This window comes from Chionomys nivalis, chromosome X, assembly GCF_950005125.1.
Source record: "Chionomys nivalis chromosome X, mChiNiv1.1, whole genome shotgun sequence".
Taxonomy (NCBI): domain Eukaryota; kingdom Metazoa; phylum Chordata; class Mammalia; order Rodentia; family Cricetidae; genus Chionomys; species Chionomys nivalis.
Window position 1 is genome coordinate 127,372,256 of NC_080112.1, and position 17,043 is coordinate 127,389,298.

The following is a 17,043-nucleotide window of genomic DNA, read 5'->3' on the forward strand; positions in this document are numbered from 1 at the left end:
GCAGAATATCATTAGGAGTCATTTTTATCACTATATATTTTTTCTTTATTTAGATCAGTATTATTTGGTTTTACCCTAGATTCCTGGGCTATCTAGTCTCAGGTTATTGATGACCCAAGCAATGCCAGGCATGGGTTCGATCTCATAAAGTAATCCTGAAGCCAAATAAGATATTGGTTGGTTACTACTACAAGCTTTGTGCCACTATTACACTAGAATACCTTACAGGTAGTACACCATTGTTTATAAATGGTTTATGGCTATCTTGGTGTTTATGTTTCTCTTTTGAGATCATACAGAGTACATTTCTGTACCAAGGATGCTGGAACATAAGGGTGGAGGTTCTATGTAAATATCAGCCAGACATCTTCATGTTCAATGAGTTGTATAGGTGCTGTTTCAATAATGGGACCTTACTGTCAGTTTGTGGAGAGCAACCTATAGTCTTTGAAAGAGGCTGTTTGTTTGGGAAATTGCATGGGAACTCTTTGACCAATAACTTGATAATATATAACACAATCCTGGTACTGGAAGTTTCTACCATATTAGGTTTCCTTACTATGCCTCAAATGGCCCTTAATTTTGACTGTCTTTCCCTGTATTCTCTCCTACAATCCACTCTCCTCTACCTCTCCCTACTTGATCCTCCAATTGCAACTCCCTTCCATCCATATCTATCTATTCTATTTCTATTTCCTGACAAAATCTATATGATGGTTAGTTTGAATTGTCAACTTTGCACAATCTAGAATCACATGGAAAGAGAGTCTCAAAGAGAGATTGTCTCGGTCAGTTGGCCTGTGAGAGATTTCTTCAATTATGTCAGTTGAGGTAGGAAGTCCTACTCTGAACGTGAGCAGCACCATTTTATATGTTTGGCCCTGAACTGACAGGCAGGGAGAGAGCCATCTGGGTACTGGTAAACAAGTGTGAGCCCATTCTTTCTCTGCTCATTTACTCTGCATACGACTAGCTATTTTAAGTTACTGCTGCCATGATGTCTCTGCCATGGTAGACTGCCACCTGGAATTGTGAGCTGCAAGACCCTTATCTCCCTTTAAATATATTTTGTCAGAGTATTTTATCATAGCATTTTATCATATCATATCATAGTATTTTATCAACATGAAGGATGAACCTAGGACAATTTCATGCATCATTCTCTTTATGAGGGTTCTGAGTAAGTTTGCATTCACTTGAGTATGGTGAGCCAAATGCTTCCTTTAAACATTTGTGTATATGTATGTGTGTGTGTGTGTGTGTGTGAGAGAGAGAGAGAGAGAGAGAGAGAGAGAGAGAGAGAGATGAAAACTGCCAGAGGACGGTTTTCAGGAGTTGATTCTCTCTGCTATGGACTCTAGGGCCTTTACTCAAATCTTGAGGTCTGTCACCAAGCATCTTCTCTCTGAGTCATTTTGTCAGTCTGACAATAGTTTCTTGACCTTCAGAACAAAGCAGAATCTTTGGACCAGTTGTAGAGCAATGGTAAGATAATAGAAACCACCATAGAATGGACTCTGCAATTCAATGTGCTAAAAAGGAGGAAAAAATGTAAAACTACACGTATCAAGATAGCTGTTTTCCCTTGCTACTGCAAATAGGTCATTATTTTTTTTTCATTTGAAAACAATCTTATTTTATGTACCAATCCCAATTCTCCCCCTCCCATCCTCCTGCTCCCCCCATCTTCTCCCCATGCCCCATTCACTCCTCAGAGGGTGTGAGGCTTCCCATGGGGAGTCAACAAAGTCTATCCCTTCACTTGAGGCAGGACCAAGGCCCTCCTATCTGTATCTAGGCTGAGCAAGGTATCCCTCCATAGGAAATGGGCTCCAAAGAGCCAGTTCATACACTAGAGATAAATATTGGTTCCACTGCCAGTGTCCCCACAAACTATCCAAGTCACACAACTGTCACCCACATTCAGAGGGTATAGTTCAATCTTATGCAGGTTCCCCAGCTGTCAGTCTGGAGTCAGTGGGCTCCCACTTGCTAAGGTCAGCTGTCACTGTGGGTTTCCCAATAATGGTCTTGGCCCCTTTGATTATAATATCACTCCTCCCTGTCTGTAACTAGACCCCAGGAGTTTGACCCAATGCTTAGCTGTGGATCTCTGCATCTACTTCCGTCATTTATTATAGGGAGGTTCTATGATGACAATTAAGGTAGTCATCGATCTGAAGCTACTGCCATGTTAACCATCTGTATCTGGGTGGCCACTTGATATATTGTCACATAAGATCACATACTTTTAGACAACTTCTTTTTATGAAAATTCTATTTAATATCGTATGTCAAAAATGAATGAAAGCCAAGGTGCCTTGTTTTTTCTCAATCCGTTTCTAATAAAGGAGCAAAAAGCACTTCCTCCTCAGCATAAAGGTGCCATTCCACAGGGCTGAGGCAATCATTCTCTCTGTCTGAAAAGCTGCTGATGGAAAGATGCAAGAGATGCATAGCGGTCAGCTCACTCCAAAGACGGTTCCCAATCTTCTCCCTGGGAACAGATGGCAGGTTTTGGAAAGTGCTTCCCTCAATATGTAACAATCACAACATTTGAGGTGTGTGTGTGTGTGTGTGCGTGTGTATGTGTTCGGAAAACATTCGCTTGACGTCGCAGTGCTCAAGAAGGCGCGGTGCAATGTAAGCTAGCCCTGTAATAATAGCTCCTGGGAATGCAGAGGGTGGCTCGGCATTAGGCATTCTCCTCGTGTTTCACATAAATGCATCCTGTTCTCAGGAGCTGACGAGCGCAGTGCACTTGCCCTGGCTCATTCAAATTGAATGTTGGTAAAAGGAGAGTCCTGAGCAAACAGAACACTTTGGCATCATTGAAGGCAGGAGCAAGGTTAAGCTGTCGGCCTCATTCTCTGCTTGTTATTGGATGTTTATTTGCTGGCTTCACTGCACTCCTCAGGTATGTTACTGAGGTACTGATGGGGCGACCAATGCCTGCCAGGTCCAGGTGCCTGTACAATTTAGCTTGAGGGCTGTGGGTTAGTAAAGTTCCAGACTTTGAATATTGTCCCACAGTCTGCCTTGGATAATGTTTTGCTGGAAGAGAAAGCTTTTCCACGGAGGCAGTCTGTCTTGTATTTTCCTTTTGTTCTTCTTTTTTCAATGCTGCAGCTTTAACTTTGTCACAGTAAGCAGAAGGAGAGGGAGTGAGCGGAGAGCTTTCTGCAGCCCACTTTTTCCATTAGTTTGAAAAAGAAGAGAGTGGCGGCGGCAGCAGCCAGTGCTTGCTGCCCTGTTAGTTCTGTGCTGTGAGGAATAAAGGCACTGTAAGGCAGTGAAACTGAACATAGCCCATTCATCCATACTGCATTGAGTGATTGCATGGAGAGGAGTCAAATGCCACTTGGGGGTGAAGAGCACGCATCATCTTGCATTCCTGCTGGATATGACAGGAAGGACCCTTAACAGACCCCAGTAAGTTAAAGGTAAGCCGTGATATATGCTATCTGTGGGTACATAAATTCTAAAGGGAAATTGCATGGGAAAGGACAGAGTTACCTCTCAATTTGGAGAATGATATGTTGCTTAGATTTTCTTAGTCAGTGCATTGATAACAGAAAGGAAGAGGTTTTGCTCTGCCCCTCACTGTCAGCATAATCTGCAAGTTATTTCTCTATAGGGCTATATATTTTCTCAGCTTCAAGTGCCCAAAACATTCTTGTCTTTCTTCTTCCTGGAATGGGTGTGTTCTCAGTGAGAGTTGTGGTAGAAACTTTAGATCACACAAATGAGTAAATCTGCTCTTTCTTGCCTAGGTGCTTTTCAAGGTGTAATCTCACTGTCAGAATTCAATCAATGGCTTGAAATAGAATTTTCGTTTATTTACTTTTTCTAAATCTAGTAAACTGTGGCTTTCAAGGTCACAAGACTAATAGAAATGTCACATTTGTCTTGATCTTTTCTAAACACACATGCTTACCAGAATCTCTTCAGGAAGGATCTGGAGGAGAGAAGGATGCTCTAAGTTAAACCGTGTCTTATACCTAGTGAAATGTAGGACTATCTCTTGTAAAAGATTTCACATGGGCTATGTTTAAATTAAAGCTCTGGTATAGGCAGTGTCTTCTGCTGACATGTATTCCATACATGGAGTTGATGGTTTTTTTGTGACTATAAATTTAACTAATTCCTAGTAAATCTCTTGTCTAGGGCTCTGAGATCATTTACAAGCTGCATTAAAAATAAAAGGACATGTTTTTAATTAATCCAGCTATTGGATTTGCCCTCAGGGAGCTGGAATGAAGAGGACAATAGCAGTCTGTTGTTTCTCCTAAAGCATTCATATAAGTTGTGGTTTAAAAGTTAGTCTGGCATGTTTTGGGAATATTTCCTTTTATCACCTTATACAACCAAGTTTACTGAATATCTACTTCAATGATCAAGTTGAGTAGATTGGTAATGGTAGTTGATGTTGTTATCAAGACATACCTAGTATGCACCCATTAGATATTCGCCTTTCACTTATTGATCCATACCTTACTGTACATGTGTACATGTATCTTTCAGAATTTTTTTTTAAAAAAAGTTAGACTGGGAGGTGGATAATTTGTCAACAACAGAGGTCACAAGACTTGGAGTAGCATCAAATGTTCTCGGTATAGAAATATTGGTTGTCAAAGACCAGAGGAATTCTCAAGTGTGTGTCATTCAATAGTGTTTCACTTTGGAGACAACACTGGAGATTACGTGGGCATTCATCAAAGCATGACATGTAGATTCTTATTTCTGCACCATAGACTATATATCTCATCCAAGCATGTGAACACAGGGGACAGCACCAAAATTTTGGAAGAGAAAGTGCAAACTTCCCTGAGATGCTTGCTATTGGAAGTGACAGTTACTCATCAATTCCATGTTGTAACTAGGGGCCAACTGGATGATGACTTGATAGGAAATACAATATAGACTTATGACAAAATCTTTTCTCTGAGCCTAGAGATTAGAAAGATGTGTGTGTGTGTGTGTGAGAGAGAGAGTCTCTGTCTCTCTCTGTTCCTTATTTTTTGTTTATTTTTTGTGAATTGTAAAGGCACACATATGCAGTTCATTGGCATTTTAATAGTAGGATGTCAAAGTAAAAAGAAAATACATAAAATGTATCTCTTCAGGAACACACCTTATCTAGTATATATTGAGCCAAACTCTGAAGTTGAAAAGGGCAAGCTGTAAGGTCCTAACATCAGAGGATGCAACCCAGTTCTTCTTTATGTTAAATTGCAATCTAAATCTGACTGTCATCTTACCTTTCATCAGAGAATGTACATCTTTGTAACAGTAGAAAAGAGAGAAAAGAAGCAATTTTGTTTGTGTCCTGTGAACCATTTAGCTTAGGATAAAGCAAGTGCTTGGCTCATTCAAGAAAGTTTCCTAGAGTCTTAATGGGACTAAAATTGCAATACTTCTTTCCTTGAGCACCCAGCTTATTCTAGTAGCTAAGAAGAAGTCTGCCACAAAGCAAGTCGGGGGCCAGTTGTGCCTGACTTCATTCCTACCATAATTTATTAAGCAATTGTGATAGCTCACATTTGCAGAGTGCCCCTTTTGAAGAGCTCAGAGTGTTTCTTGTACCTTATCTAATTATCAGCATGCCAGAAGGAAAGAGAGTGTACACTGTCTCCAGTGAGCAGCAAAAATTATGGGAAGACAGGAGGTAAAGTGATTTTTTTCAATATGACTCAGAAAAATTCTGGAACATAGCTGACACATGACTTCAGATGAGGCTGGGGCCTTTGTCCCTTGGAACCCCTTATCTCAACTTACCAGTGGGCTCTCACCTTGTGTATTGGGTTTCTCAGCTGTTTTCTCCTAACTTCAAGGACCCTATCCCAGCACTTGGGTGATAGGATTCCATAACCTGTCCTGACATCTCCAATAATCCTCTGCACTGAAAGTAATGTCATGGAATTAGTCAAAGACACTCAAAATCATTCCAACCGATAAAGAAAGCAAAAAGACATAGATAGCCCCCAAATTTATACTTTGAACCCTTTCTATCTGAAAGTCTGTCAGCTGTGCAAGAGGATATCAGGATGTTGTTTTGAAACCTTGGCAATGAACTCATGACAGAACACCCTTTGATTATTCCATCAGCTCTGAGGCCTTGAAACAGGACTAGCTTGATCAAAGTTGAATTAAATTTATTAAGAAATTAGGAAGAAGAGCATCCACATACTCACAGAGACTTGCTCATTCTCTTTTCACTAAATTGTTAAGTGCTTATTTTAAATTCCATTATGTCTCAGTTCCAAAAGGAAAAGGATTTCACATAAATGGCAGTTAGCTAATAGACATGAAAACAATTACAATCTAGCTTCTTGGTTTTTCTTTTCCTTTTAATATACTTTAATTTTTATTTTAAGGGGATAAATCAGTCTATTTTATGCAAAGATATGCTGTCCTTTAAACCTATGTTCCATTACTTTCCCCCTTTTCCTGCTTCCTTGGTAACCTCCTTTATTATCCACTTTCCCTTCTGCATTCTAGGAAGCAAAAATGAGAAAAAATATTTCATTTGTTTTTCTGTGATAAACTTAGTTTGCATAATACCATTATTTCCAGTTTTGCCTATTTTCCTGTAAAAGACATTTTTCATTCCTCTGCTGATGGACACCCAGGCTAGTTCTATTGCTTAGGTACTCTGTTTAATGCTGCAATATGCAGTAATATACAAGGATCTTTGCGATTTGTTGACTTGAGTCTTTAGTGTAGTCTCTTATTTAGATACATGAGCATTCTCTAAGCCTTGAGACTTTCCTGCACATGGTCAGATCCTAACCACATGTTTAATACAGAGGCCCAGAGGGAAGACCTGGACAGATGCATCCTATAGGTAAACTCATCTGTAAGAGCACCTCAGCTGATTATGCTACTTGGCAACCTTTCCCACATGGTGGGTGTTATTTAAACTCTTTCTATAGCCCTTCCTCAAAGAAGATTATAAGTTTGAGGGCAGTACTGAGTTCATATTATTAAGGAAAAAAACCTCTTAGTGAGTAAGATGCTACAGTAAATTTGTGAAAAACCACTCTCTTGGTGTATACACAGAATTATTCCCAAAGATGTATAGCATGATTGTCATTCTTACAAATTTACAGTGAGAGTCGTTTAGCTACAACATTCCTCATAAATAAAAGAATGCATTGAATTAGTGGCTCTCAATTAGAGGTGATTTTGTCGTTCTATCTGGTGGCGATGTTACTGGCATCTAGAGGTTTAAAGGCGAGAATGACACACAATGCCTAACTGTACATGATGATCCCACCATGGCTGACACCACATCTTAACAGTGCTGAGATAGAACATCTAATTTCAAATAAAACCCAGAACTTGCTATTTTACAGTGAGTTACTTGTTATTCTCTCCACTGAACTGTGTGCTCTTGGTAGCAGAAATTAATCTTGCTCACATTTGTGTAGTCTGAGTTCAGCAACACACTTGACATATATTAGACCAGTGGTTCTCAACCTGTGGGTTATAACCTCATTTGGGGGTTGAATGACCCTTTCAAAGGGGTTGCCTAAAACCATCAGAAAACACGAATATTTACATAAGATTCATAATAGTAGCAAAATGACAGTTATGAAGTAGCAATGAAAATAATTGTATGGTTGGGGTCACCTCAACATGAGGAACTGTATTAAAGGGGGTGCAGCATCAGGAAGGTTGTGAACCACTTTATTAGACTTTTAATAACTGATAGCTGAACTGATGAATGTTAATGATCCCAGGAAGGTGCCCCAGTATCATCTTTGGAACAACATTATAATTAGAAATTGCATTTCTAATCAAGGCCCTGACATTAAATAATCAATAGGGTCAATGACAAGTTCCAGAAGCACATCAGTTGTGTCTTTATTTAAGAAGTCCCCTGGGTCTTGTGGCATAAAATGTTAGCAAAGAAGGGCACTTAAAAGGTCATTCTGCTCAATCTCATAAATTTGAAGAGAAGCTACTGAAATCCAGGGAGGCCCAATGACCAGCATAAGTTCTCACAGTTCAGTTGCAAAACTTGGGAGTAGAATTGTTTTGACTTAGAGTTTTAACATGTCATATGGAGATATTAAGCTGGGTCCAAGTCAGTCTTAAAGAGGCACAGAGTGCATTGCCATTATAGAGGGCATCACCCCAATACAAAGTTGAATAGAACACTTATAAGAATCATGTTTATGCTGTCATACAATTTGACTGTAAATCTAGGCCACGAAGAAACTTTGTGTTTGATAAATCCTTGTATTCTGCAAAAGAAAGGAGAGAAGACATCTGAGATTTGGGGCTATGCCTATAACTATAGAGCTGGGACATGACACTCCCTACTCTGTATTCCTCTTCACTGTGAGAATTGGTTCAGTCCACCTTTCTTAGTGCTGGAACCAAATACCTGGAAAGAAAGAGCTTTAGTGAGCTAGGGCCAATTATGGCTCACTGTTTCTGGGAAAACTATAGCCCTTCTTGGCAGGGAAGACATGGTGGTAGGAGGGCGAGGCAGGTGGTCACAGGCATTAAAAGTCAAACAGGAAGTGCCACTAAACTATAAAACGTCAAGGCCTTCTCCCAGTGACCCACCTCCTCTAATGGGGATCAAATGCCTAAGGTTCCACAGCCTTCTCAAACATCACCAACAGCTGGGGATCAAGTCCTTAAACATATGAGCCTAGGAGGAGCATCTCACTTGTCAACCACAAGAGTGTTTCCCAAATGGAATGTTAGTGGAAAGTGTGTTTGCACAGTCAGACAGTTAGATAACTTTAGCAGCACAAAAGTAGTCCTGCTTGCCAAAGGACATCTCTGGACTTTCCATACATGTGGTTCTCTCTCTCTCTCTCTCTCTGAGAGAGAGAGAAATTGCTCTGCTTTTGTAAAACTTCATAATTGAGAGCTCATTTATATTAGGCAGCAGCCTTCTGCTGAACGTACTGATAAGATCACTAGGCCTCTTTTTCAGTCTTTTAAGTAGTGAAAAACCACATCTCTGCTTCGGTTTCAGAGGGAGTTTTAGAAAGACAGTTAGTGACCTTGCTCCCACACACAGCCCAAGATGTCTTTTTGAAAAAACGTTCTTAAGTAGTTTGAATCAGAGTGTTCTATTATGCATTCAGTCTCCCTATGAATATCACAGCTTCACTGTCTTTGGTGGTTTGTTTGTATTGTTTGTGTGTGTGTGTGTGTGTGTGTGTGTGTGTGTGCTGTTGCCACTCTTTTAGAAATTGGTACAAAAGCATCATTGAGTAGAAACACTGAACTCAAAGTTACTAACACCCTTTGTTAGCAACAATATCGCATAAGGTCTTCAAGATCTTAAGTAGAACATTTCAACAGAAGCAAGGGAAATGGTGGGACTAGACACTTTAAAAACTATCCCAACCTGGGTAAGGAAAGCCTACGTAGAAACCAAGTTCTTTTCAGCCTTGCTGCCTGGTGATTCTAATCACCTAAAAATTCAGAAAGTAGACCAAGGGCCTTAGTCTGTCTTTGAACCGTTATGTAAAATTGTTTTAAGACCAATATTTTGATTGACTTGAATTTATAAGAAAATTATTCTCTAAGAAACTGATGAAACATTGTCACATATAAAATATTCACATACAAAAATGTATACATTTCACAAATATTATATAGAAAAAAACTTAGATGTGTCGTTTAAAGACATTAATATGTAATTAGCAACAGTGAAAAAGATGTTAAACCAAGAAGAAGGTTGGCAGAGTCACACCACCAGATATATATCTTCACCGTAAGCTGTAACAAGACCAGAGTGGGGTTGGAGCAGAGAAGAGCTAGAACTTCAGACAAATGAATCAAAAAGTAATTTGTTGTCCTAAATGCAGCCCAAGGCCTTTAACATAATTTGGGGTACAGTCTTTGTAAACTAGAATGTACACAGATAATTAGCACTCTGTATTCAGGTGAACTTTATTTTTTAATGCTTTATATATAATACCATTCAAAATTTCCACTTCCTCCCCTCCTCCCATTTTCCTCCCGCTCCGCTCCCCCACTTCCCCTCCCCCTCCCCCTCCAGTCCTAAGAGAAGGCAGGGTAGCCTGCCCTGTGGGAATTCCAAGGCCCTTCCCCTTCGATCCAGGCTTAGGAAGGTGTGCATCCAAATAGACTAGCATCCCTAACAGCCAGTATATGCAGTAGAGACAAATCCCAGTGCCATTATCATTGGCTTCTCAGTCTGCCCCAATTGTGAGCCACATTCAGAGAGTCCGGTTTGATCGCATCCTCGTTCAGTCCCAGTCCAGTTGGCTTTGGTGAGCTCCCATTAGGTCAGGAACACTGTCTCAGTGGGTGAACTAACCCCTCGCGGTCCTGACTTTCTTGCTCATATTCTCCCTCCTTCTGCTCTTCAACTGGACCTTGGGAGCTCAGTCAGGTGAACGTTAACATGGTTTACCTCTTCAATTTTTTCTCACTGAACTTGATGATTTTCAAATTCTCTAGCGTCAAAGCCTTACTTGGAAAATCAGATGAAGAATACTTATTTTTGCTTCATCATTAAAAACAAACCCCAAATGATGCAAACTATAACAGAGCATCTAGTAGGACCTCGGTGCAGCTGAAAGTGCCACCGAATGAAGTGACTTTTCCAAGTGATGAGGGAAAACGTTGTAAAGAGAAGAGCTTGTGAGAGTTGGTACCTAAGTGAGCATGACACAGTGTATGGACCGGATGAATGAAAGCACCCCGGTGAGCCACCAAGGAGAAGAAAGTACGTGGGCAGAGGCTTATGAAGGCCATTTACTAATTCTTCTGGTTGAGTCATATGTCTGATACATTGGCTCCTCTCAGCATTCTGGAGTCTCTGGATCCTCTCAGAATTGGTGCATCATGGAAAACTACTTATTCATTTGGTGCATTCTTTCCCTACTCCATTTGATTTCAGGAAATAGAAAGGATAGCAAGGGGCAGAATAAGTTACTTGAGGCTTTGTTGTTGCACATTGTCATCTTCACCAAAAAAAAAAAAAATATGCTGATAGTTTTTGTATGCCACAGAATATAAAGACATGGAAGAATAGAAGGACAAAGCAGAACTCTCGAGACAAAAGGCTCTCATCAAATTGCATTAATGGAGACAGAGATAAGTAAATGGAAAGAAGAGGAAATATGTCACACAAAAGTGCCTGAGCTATTCTGATAGGATGGAATTGGCTAAAGGAAGGAAGCCCTAAATAATTATTATAGTTTGTTTTTCTTTTCTAATTATCTAGGACAGCAGAAAAGAAAAGGTTTGCTGGACATTAAAGGAAAAATCATGCAATTATTGACAAAGAAAGCAAATAGGCTTAAAAATTATTAAAGGCAGTTTTTCCTTCTTTTCTCCTCATCTTCTTTTCCTTGAGACATTGTTTCTCTGTATAGCTCTGCCTGTCCTGGAACTTACTCTGTAGACCAGGTTGGGCTCTTACTCACAGAGATCTGCCTGCCTCTGCCTCCCAAATGCTAGGTTTAAAGGAGTGCACCACCACTGCCTAACAAGCTGTTTTTCTGTACTGAATTTAGTGTCAATTTTGTGTTCATTAAGTTGTTCTATGCTTGTAACTACCGGATTTGAAAGATTATAAAGCAAAAACAGAAGTTATCCTTTCTTTGTTTCTGTGACAGGGATGTGTAATGATGCCAGCAAGTGTCTTAGTAACAAAATATTCAAATGGAACTTTAATAAATATTTTTCACTTTTTAAAAATCTCCTTAATCACACAAATATCCTTAGGGACTCGGGTACATAAAACTTAGGTTATCGTCATTTTGGCCAGACCTGATGATTAAAGGCTGTTCGTTTCTACTTTACCACATTAAATCTAAGCCTTTAGAAAAATTCTGAGACAGATTAAATAATGTGAAAGCAACTGCTTGAAAGAGGCACAATGGAACACGAGGCTTATTGATTATAAAGGGAAATGAATCTCACTCTGAGGCAGGAAGGAACATTATGTCTATGAAGAAAGCTTTTTAATAAGGTCTAATGATTTAAGAGAGAAGTTTAAATCAGGTAAATAAGAAAAACATAATTAAAATGAATTTATCATGTAAAAGCATCTTTTTGGAAATCCTTATTTATGAGATTTAATGCAAATTATATTAATAAAGTTACTGTTCCTCATTTGCTGTACTTGTATGAGTTTCAGAGATTTCTTTCTATTTTTTTAAGTCTCCGAGGACTAGATGTATAAAATAGAACTATAAAAAAAATAAAGTCTGAGACTTGGGTCTACAGCTCAGTGTTTAATTGCTAGCCTTACATATATGAGGCCCAGGGTTCCTGTGCCAGAAAACCACACCACATGAGAAAAACAGATACATTTTTGAGAACATAAATTATTTCCCACCCTTTTCTCTTCCTCTACTCTTCCCCAAGGCCACTACAGTTTTGTCTTGGTTGTGGCTTTAGTACATATGATAAGCAGTGGGCATGTCTGTCAGTGGTGTCAGTTTGCATTGACCTTCTAGATGCCATTATGTGACTGACCATTGCTGGCATTACTTTACCTCTGGAATATAGAAGTCTTGGTGGGGCAGAGATAAGTAATTCACTAATTCACTGAAATAATATACACTGGTACAAATAATGAACTATTGCTTTGAAGACATGGTATTTTGAGTGACAAAATACGTATACCTCATAATTCCATCTTTCTGAAGATTGAAGGCAGGTGCTATTAATCCAGCGTGTTGCTAAAATCAGAGGACTGGTTACTTCTGAGGTCCAGTAGGGAAAGCATATGAGGGAAACTTATAAAGGCCACATATATTCTACACAGGCGCATGCATACATGTCACATGGCTAAATACATATCTATACACATAAAGAACTTCATTACATTTGTTATACTTTAATCAACAAGCTTACAAACCAATTTATATATTTAAATACAAATTGTATTCTATAAAATCCAAAAATTGCAATATGAGCATCATGTACTCAGTCACATTCATTCTCATAATTCCCACATTCCCACAGTTGGGAGGCAGAGGCAAGAGGATTATCACAAGTTCAGGGGAAATCTGGTCTACTTAGTAAATTTCAGACCAGAAAAAGCTACAAACCAAGAATTTGCCCTGCCGTTCATAATAAAAAAGGAAAAAGAAGCAGTCTCTTACCAAGACAATGGAAATCAATATGTTAAAGAGACATCTTTAGCTGGGCGATGGTGGCGCATGCACTTGGGAGGCAGAGGCAGACGCAGGTGGATCTCTGTGAGTTCGAGGCCAGCCTGGTCTACAAGAGCTAGTTCCAGGACAGGAACCAAAAGCTATGGAGAAACCAATCAAAAAAAAAAAAAAAAAAAAAAAAAAGAGCTAGTTCCAGGACAGGCTCCAAAACCACAGAAAAACCCTGTCTTGAAAAAAAAAAGACATCTTTACTCCCATGGATAATTCAGCTTGAGTTAAAGCAGTCAAATTAATTGAGAGATCATTAATAGATGAGTAAGAGGATATAAAGAAAATGTGGTGTTTACTCACAATGGAATGCAGCCCAGCTTTTAAAAAGAAAGACATCCTGTTAACGGCTTTAATGGTGGCAATTACCACATCAGTTTGTTTTAATTATTCTACGTTATATTAAAATCATAAAATCACTTTATACTCTATTAATATATGTAATTGTCAACTTAGAATAATGTAAAAATATAGAAGATACCTTCTACTAAATGAATAGAAGTGTTGGCTATTTGAGCCAGAAAGGATCTCCGATGTGTGAAAACACTATTATATATAATCAATGGCAGTGGAGATGCTTGAAAACACTTAGCAAGCTGGGTATCATTATATATATTTCCTAAGTTATTAATCATAAGGCTCATACCTTATGCAGTCTCATGGATTTCCATTGAGAATCAACTCTTCTTTGAAACTCTACTGTACACATCCAGGCTGAGACTTAATCCTAGATTCATTTGATATGATCCCATAAGAATCAAAGGAACTGTAGTTGGGGAAGAAGTCAAACCGAAAATGGATTTTGATAAAGGACTGGCTTGGTGTCCACCAAAGTCCTAATTCTTTGTTCATGGTGGCTACAGATCTAGAAGCAAGGTCTGACAAAGCTACTTTAATCACTTGATTCTGGATCTAGGATAAGTCACTCTAATGGCATGACAAACTTTTAGGGACCAATAACTGTATTTTGCGTACCTTTTACAAATCCTCTCCTGTTTTCTTTCTGCTTGCACGTTTTTGATTGCAGCATCTTGGGTGGTGATATTTTGTGTATGTATCTATACTTTTTTATTTAAATCATCAATTCATTGTAAAAAGCAATTGATTTCCTTTTGGTATTAGTATGTTTTTTATTTCTGTATCTAATGTCAATGCTGCAAATCTAGTATTGAGTAGAGTCAGGTTTTGGGGAACTGAGGCCTTCAGTCCAAACCGTACTTAACATGTTAATCTTTTCTGGACTTCCAAGAGAAACTTTTCACTGACATTTAGGGGAAGATTTTTTAAATCTTTTAATAAGAAAAATATCCAAGAGAATAATATCCCCACTAAGATCATCAGTACTCCTGTGCCACCTCCTTGTTCAGATGGTTGAGCCTGGAGAGGTAGAAAAAGATAATGCCAAAAGCATCTCCCTTTTTGATGAGAGGAAAGAGGATACTTATCTGCAGATATAAGCAAGGTTAGTATTTAGAATGCAGTAAAAGTTAGAGTGCATTAGGAAAGACACAGCAAGAGGTTTGACTTTGTTCTAGGGACCTACCAATCATGGGTAGTGGCTAGGCTTACAGTACCAGGCATGAATTCCCTCCTATTGAGTGGGCTTTCAATCCAATTAGATAGCTTTTGGTTACCATGAAGAAATAAGTACCACTGTTTCACCTTTAGGGAATATCTTGTTGTGCTCAACATTATTGTGTTTTGTAGGCATCACAGCTTGGTAGGGTTATTGATTGCCTTTTTCTCATGGACATTTGCCATTACAGAAAGCAACAAATGGTGAAATATAGAAAATACATGACTGTGGAGTGCCTAGCCCCATTTGATATATCTACAACATAACCCTTACACCAATGACTTGGGGAAAGTTGAAGACCAGATGGAAAGATTTTGAGAGCCAAAGGGCTGGAAATCTGCTGTAAGATTGCATCTTCTATGTAGAACAGAGAAGCCACACCCTTGAAATCTCAGCAATTTAGCTTCCTAAACAAGACCTGAACAATAACAACAATATTTGACATGTCAGTGTGAACTGGGGAACTCTGACAAGCCCCCACCCCTAGATGAATAGCTATAGTCAATTAATGACTCCCACAAAGGGGGAATTGTTCTTACCCAAGGATGAACCCCTTAGTTGACTAACCAAAATCAAGGAGTCATCCCCCAAAGCAGGTACACACGAGCAACACTAAACAAACTTGGCAGGTCTATCTATCTATCTGTCCGTCCGTCCGTCCACCCACCCACCCACCCACCCACCCACCCACCCACCCACCCATCCATCCATCCATCCATCCATCCATCCATCCATCCATCCATCTATCTATCTATCTATCTATCTATCTATCTATCTATCTATCTATCTATCTATCTATCTATCTATCCATGTGACAGTAATAATTAAGGAAAAAAGAAAAATTAAAAATAAAATAAATCACACTTCTGTCATTGAAATCTCTGCTTATTGAGAAAGAAGAAATTATTTTCCAAGGACAATTTCCTGGACAAAAATTGTTTCTACCTGCCAGTGTAGGTGAGAAATGAATCCACTAAATGCCACAGGTGCCTTCACAGCTCCTCAGGAGATGATGGTTCAGCATGACTGCAAGAAAATGGGAAAGGAGCCATGTGAGTCAACGGCTCAATGGACTCATGTTCACTGGGACTCTAGTCTTTTGTCTCTCCTTGATGCTCATTCAAGGAATCACAGCATTTGGGAGGCAGAAGAGCCTTTCAACACTGTTGCGTATCGGCTTCTTCTTTTAGAAATGAGGGGACTGCAATGCCGATAGAGGTGAGTGTCTGAGGATCCGGCAAAGAGCTGGGAAGCCAACTTCTTTGACTTGGGAAGACAGCCTGTCCTCCCTGATGTTACTCTACTCTTTGTTAGGGCAAGTGCCCAGTGGCCTTGCTGCCACAGTTCTGGCTAATGAAGCAGAAACATGGAAACGGTTTTAAATGATGAAGCTTTATTCCATCTCACTTTACTTTTTACTTTTTTTTAATATGTTCATTTTCGGGAGGGGCAGGAGAGTCTCATGTTGCCTGGGCTGGCCTGAAACTTGCAATGTAGCCAAGAATGACCTCGAACTTTTGATCTTCTTACTTCTACTTCCTGAATCCTAGGACTACAGGCACAACTCCCCATTCCAGTTTGTGCAGAACTGAGGAGCAATGCTAGGCAAACACTGGATCGACTGAACTCTATCCTAGACCATATTGGGTTTTGTTTTGATTTTTTTTTTCCATCGGGGATCTCGCTGGAACTTGTGGCAGGTCTCCAGCTAGAGCCTCTCGAGCTCTGAGGTTAGTTACAGACATAAGTCCAAATGACCAGTTTTGGATGGAGCAGACAGAAAACTTTGTGGCTAAGATGCACATGAGTTGCATCAATGGTCTGCAGAGCGTGCACCGGAAAGTCTATTAGAAAGCTTTGCTGCTTACTTCAATAGCCTCCTACCTCACTGGGTGCCTTAATCTCTCCAGTTCCAAAAAAGAAAGGATGAGTAATAGCATTGGCAAATTTAGTCAGAAGGAAAAATAATAAATACAGGATGACTTGGTGTTTATATGGAATTCAAATATAACTGGGTGCTCCACATTTTACCTGGCAGCCTCGTTCATGTGTAGAAAACAACTGTTCTGCTTGCCTTTCTGATGTTTCAACAAGAAAGCAAGGAAAGAAGAAAATCTTAGAAGTATTTCCTTCATCTTTCCTTTTCATTCACACTTTCTTGATAGGATTATTTTATCCCCAGGATCTTAAAGTAAAGCACATTATTAGTTCAAATGTATCTCAATTAAGATATACTTGGCCTATCTTATCCTATGGACCAGAAAAAGGATTAAGAAACAATTGAAC

At 39.4% G+C, this 17,043-nt stretch overlaps 1 protein-coding gene across 8 annotated transcripts in view; it reads left to right on the forward strand.

Moving 5' to 3' along the window:
- Positions 1-17,043, forward strand: part of Frmpd4 (FERM and PDZ domain containing 4) — a 631,873-nt gene that overhangs the window by 265,207 nt on the left and 349,623 nt on the right. The window contains exon 1 of one of the 8 annotated variants that reach the window (XM_057759463.1): positions 2,980-3,443. The exons of the other annotated variants lie outside the window; for them this stretch is intronic. The gene's annotated coding sequence lies outside the window, so the exon portion shown is untranslated. Of the gene's footprint in view, positions 1-2,979; positions 3,444-17,043 lie in introns of those variants that run through there. 8 annotated transcript variants of the gene reach the window in all.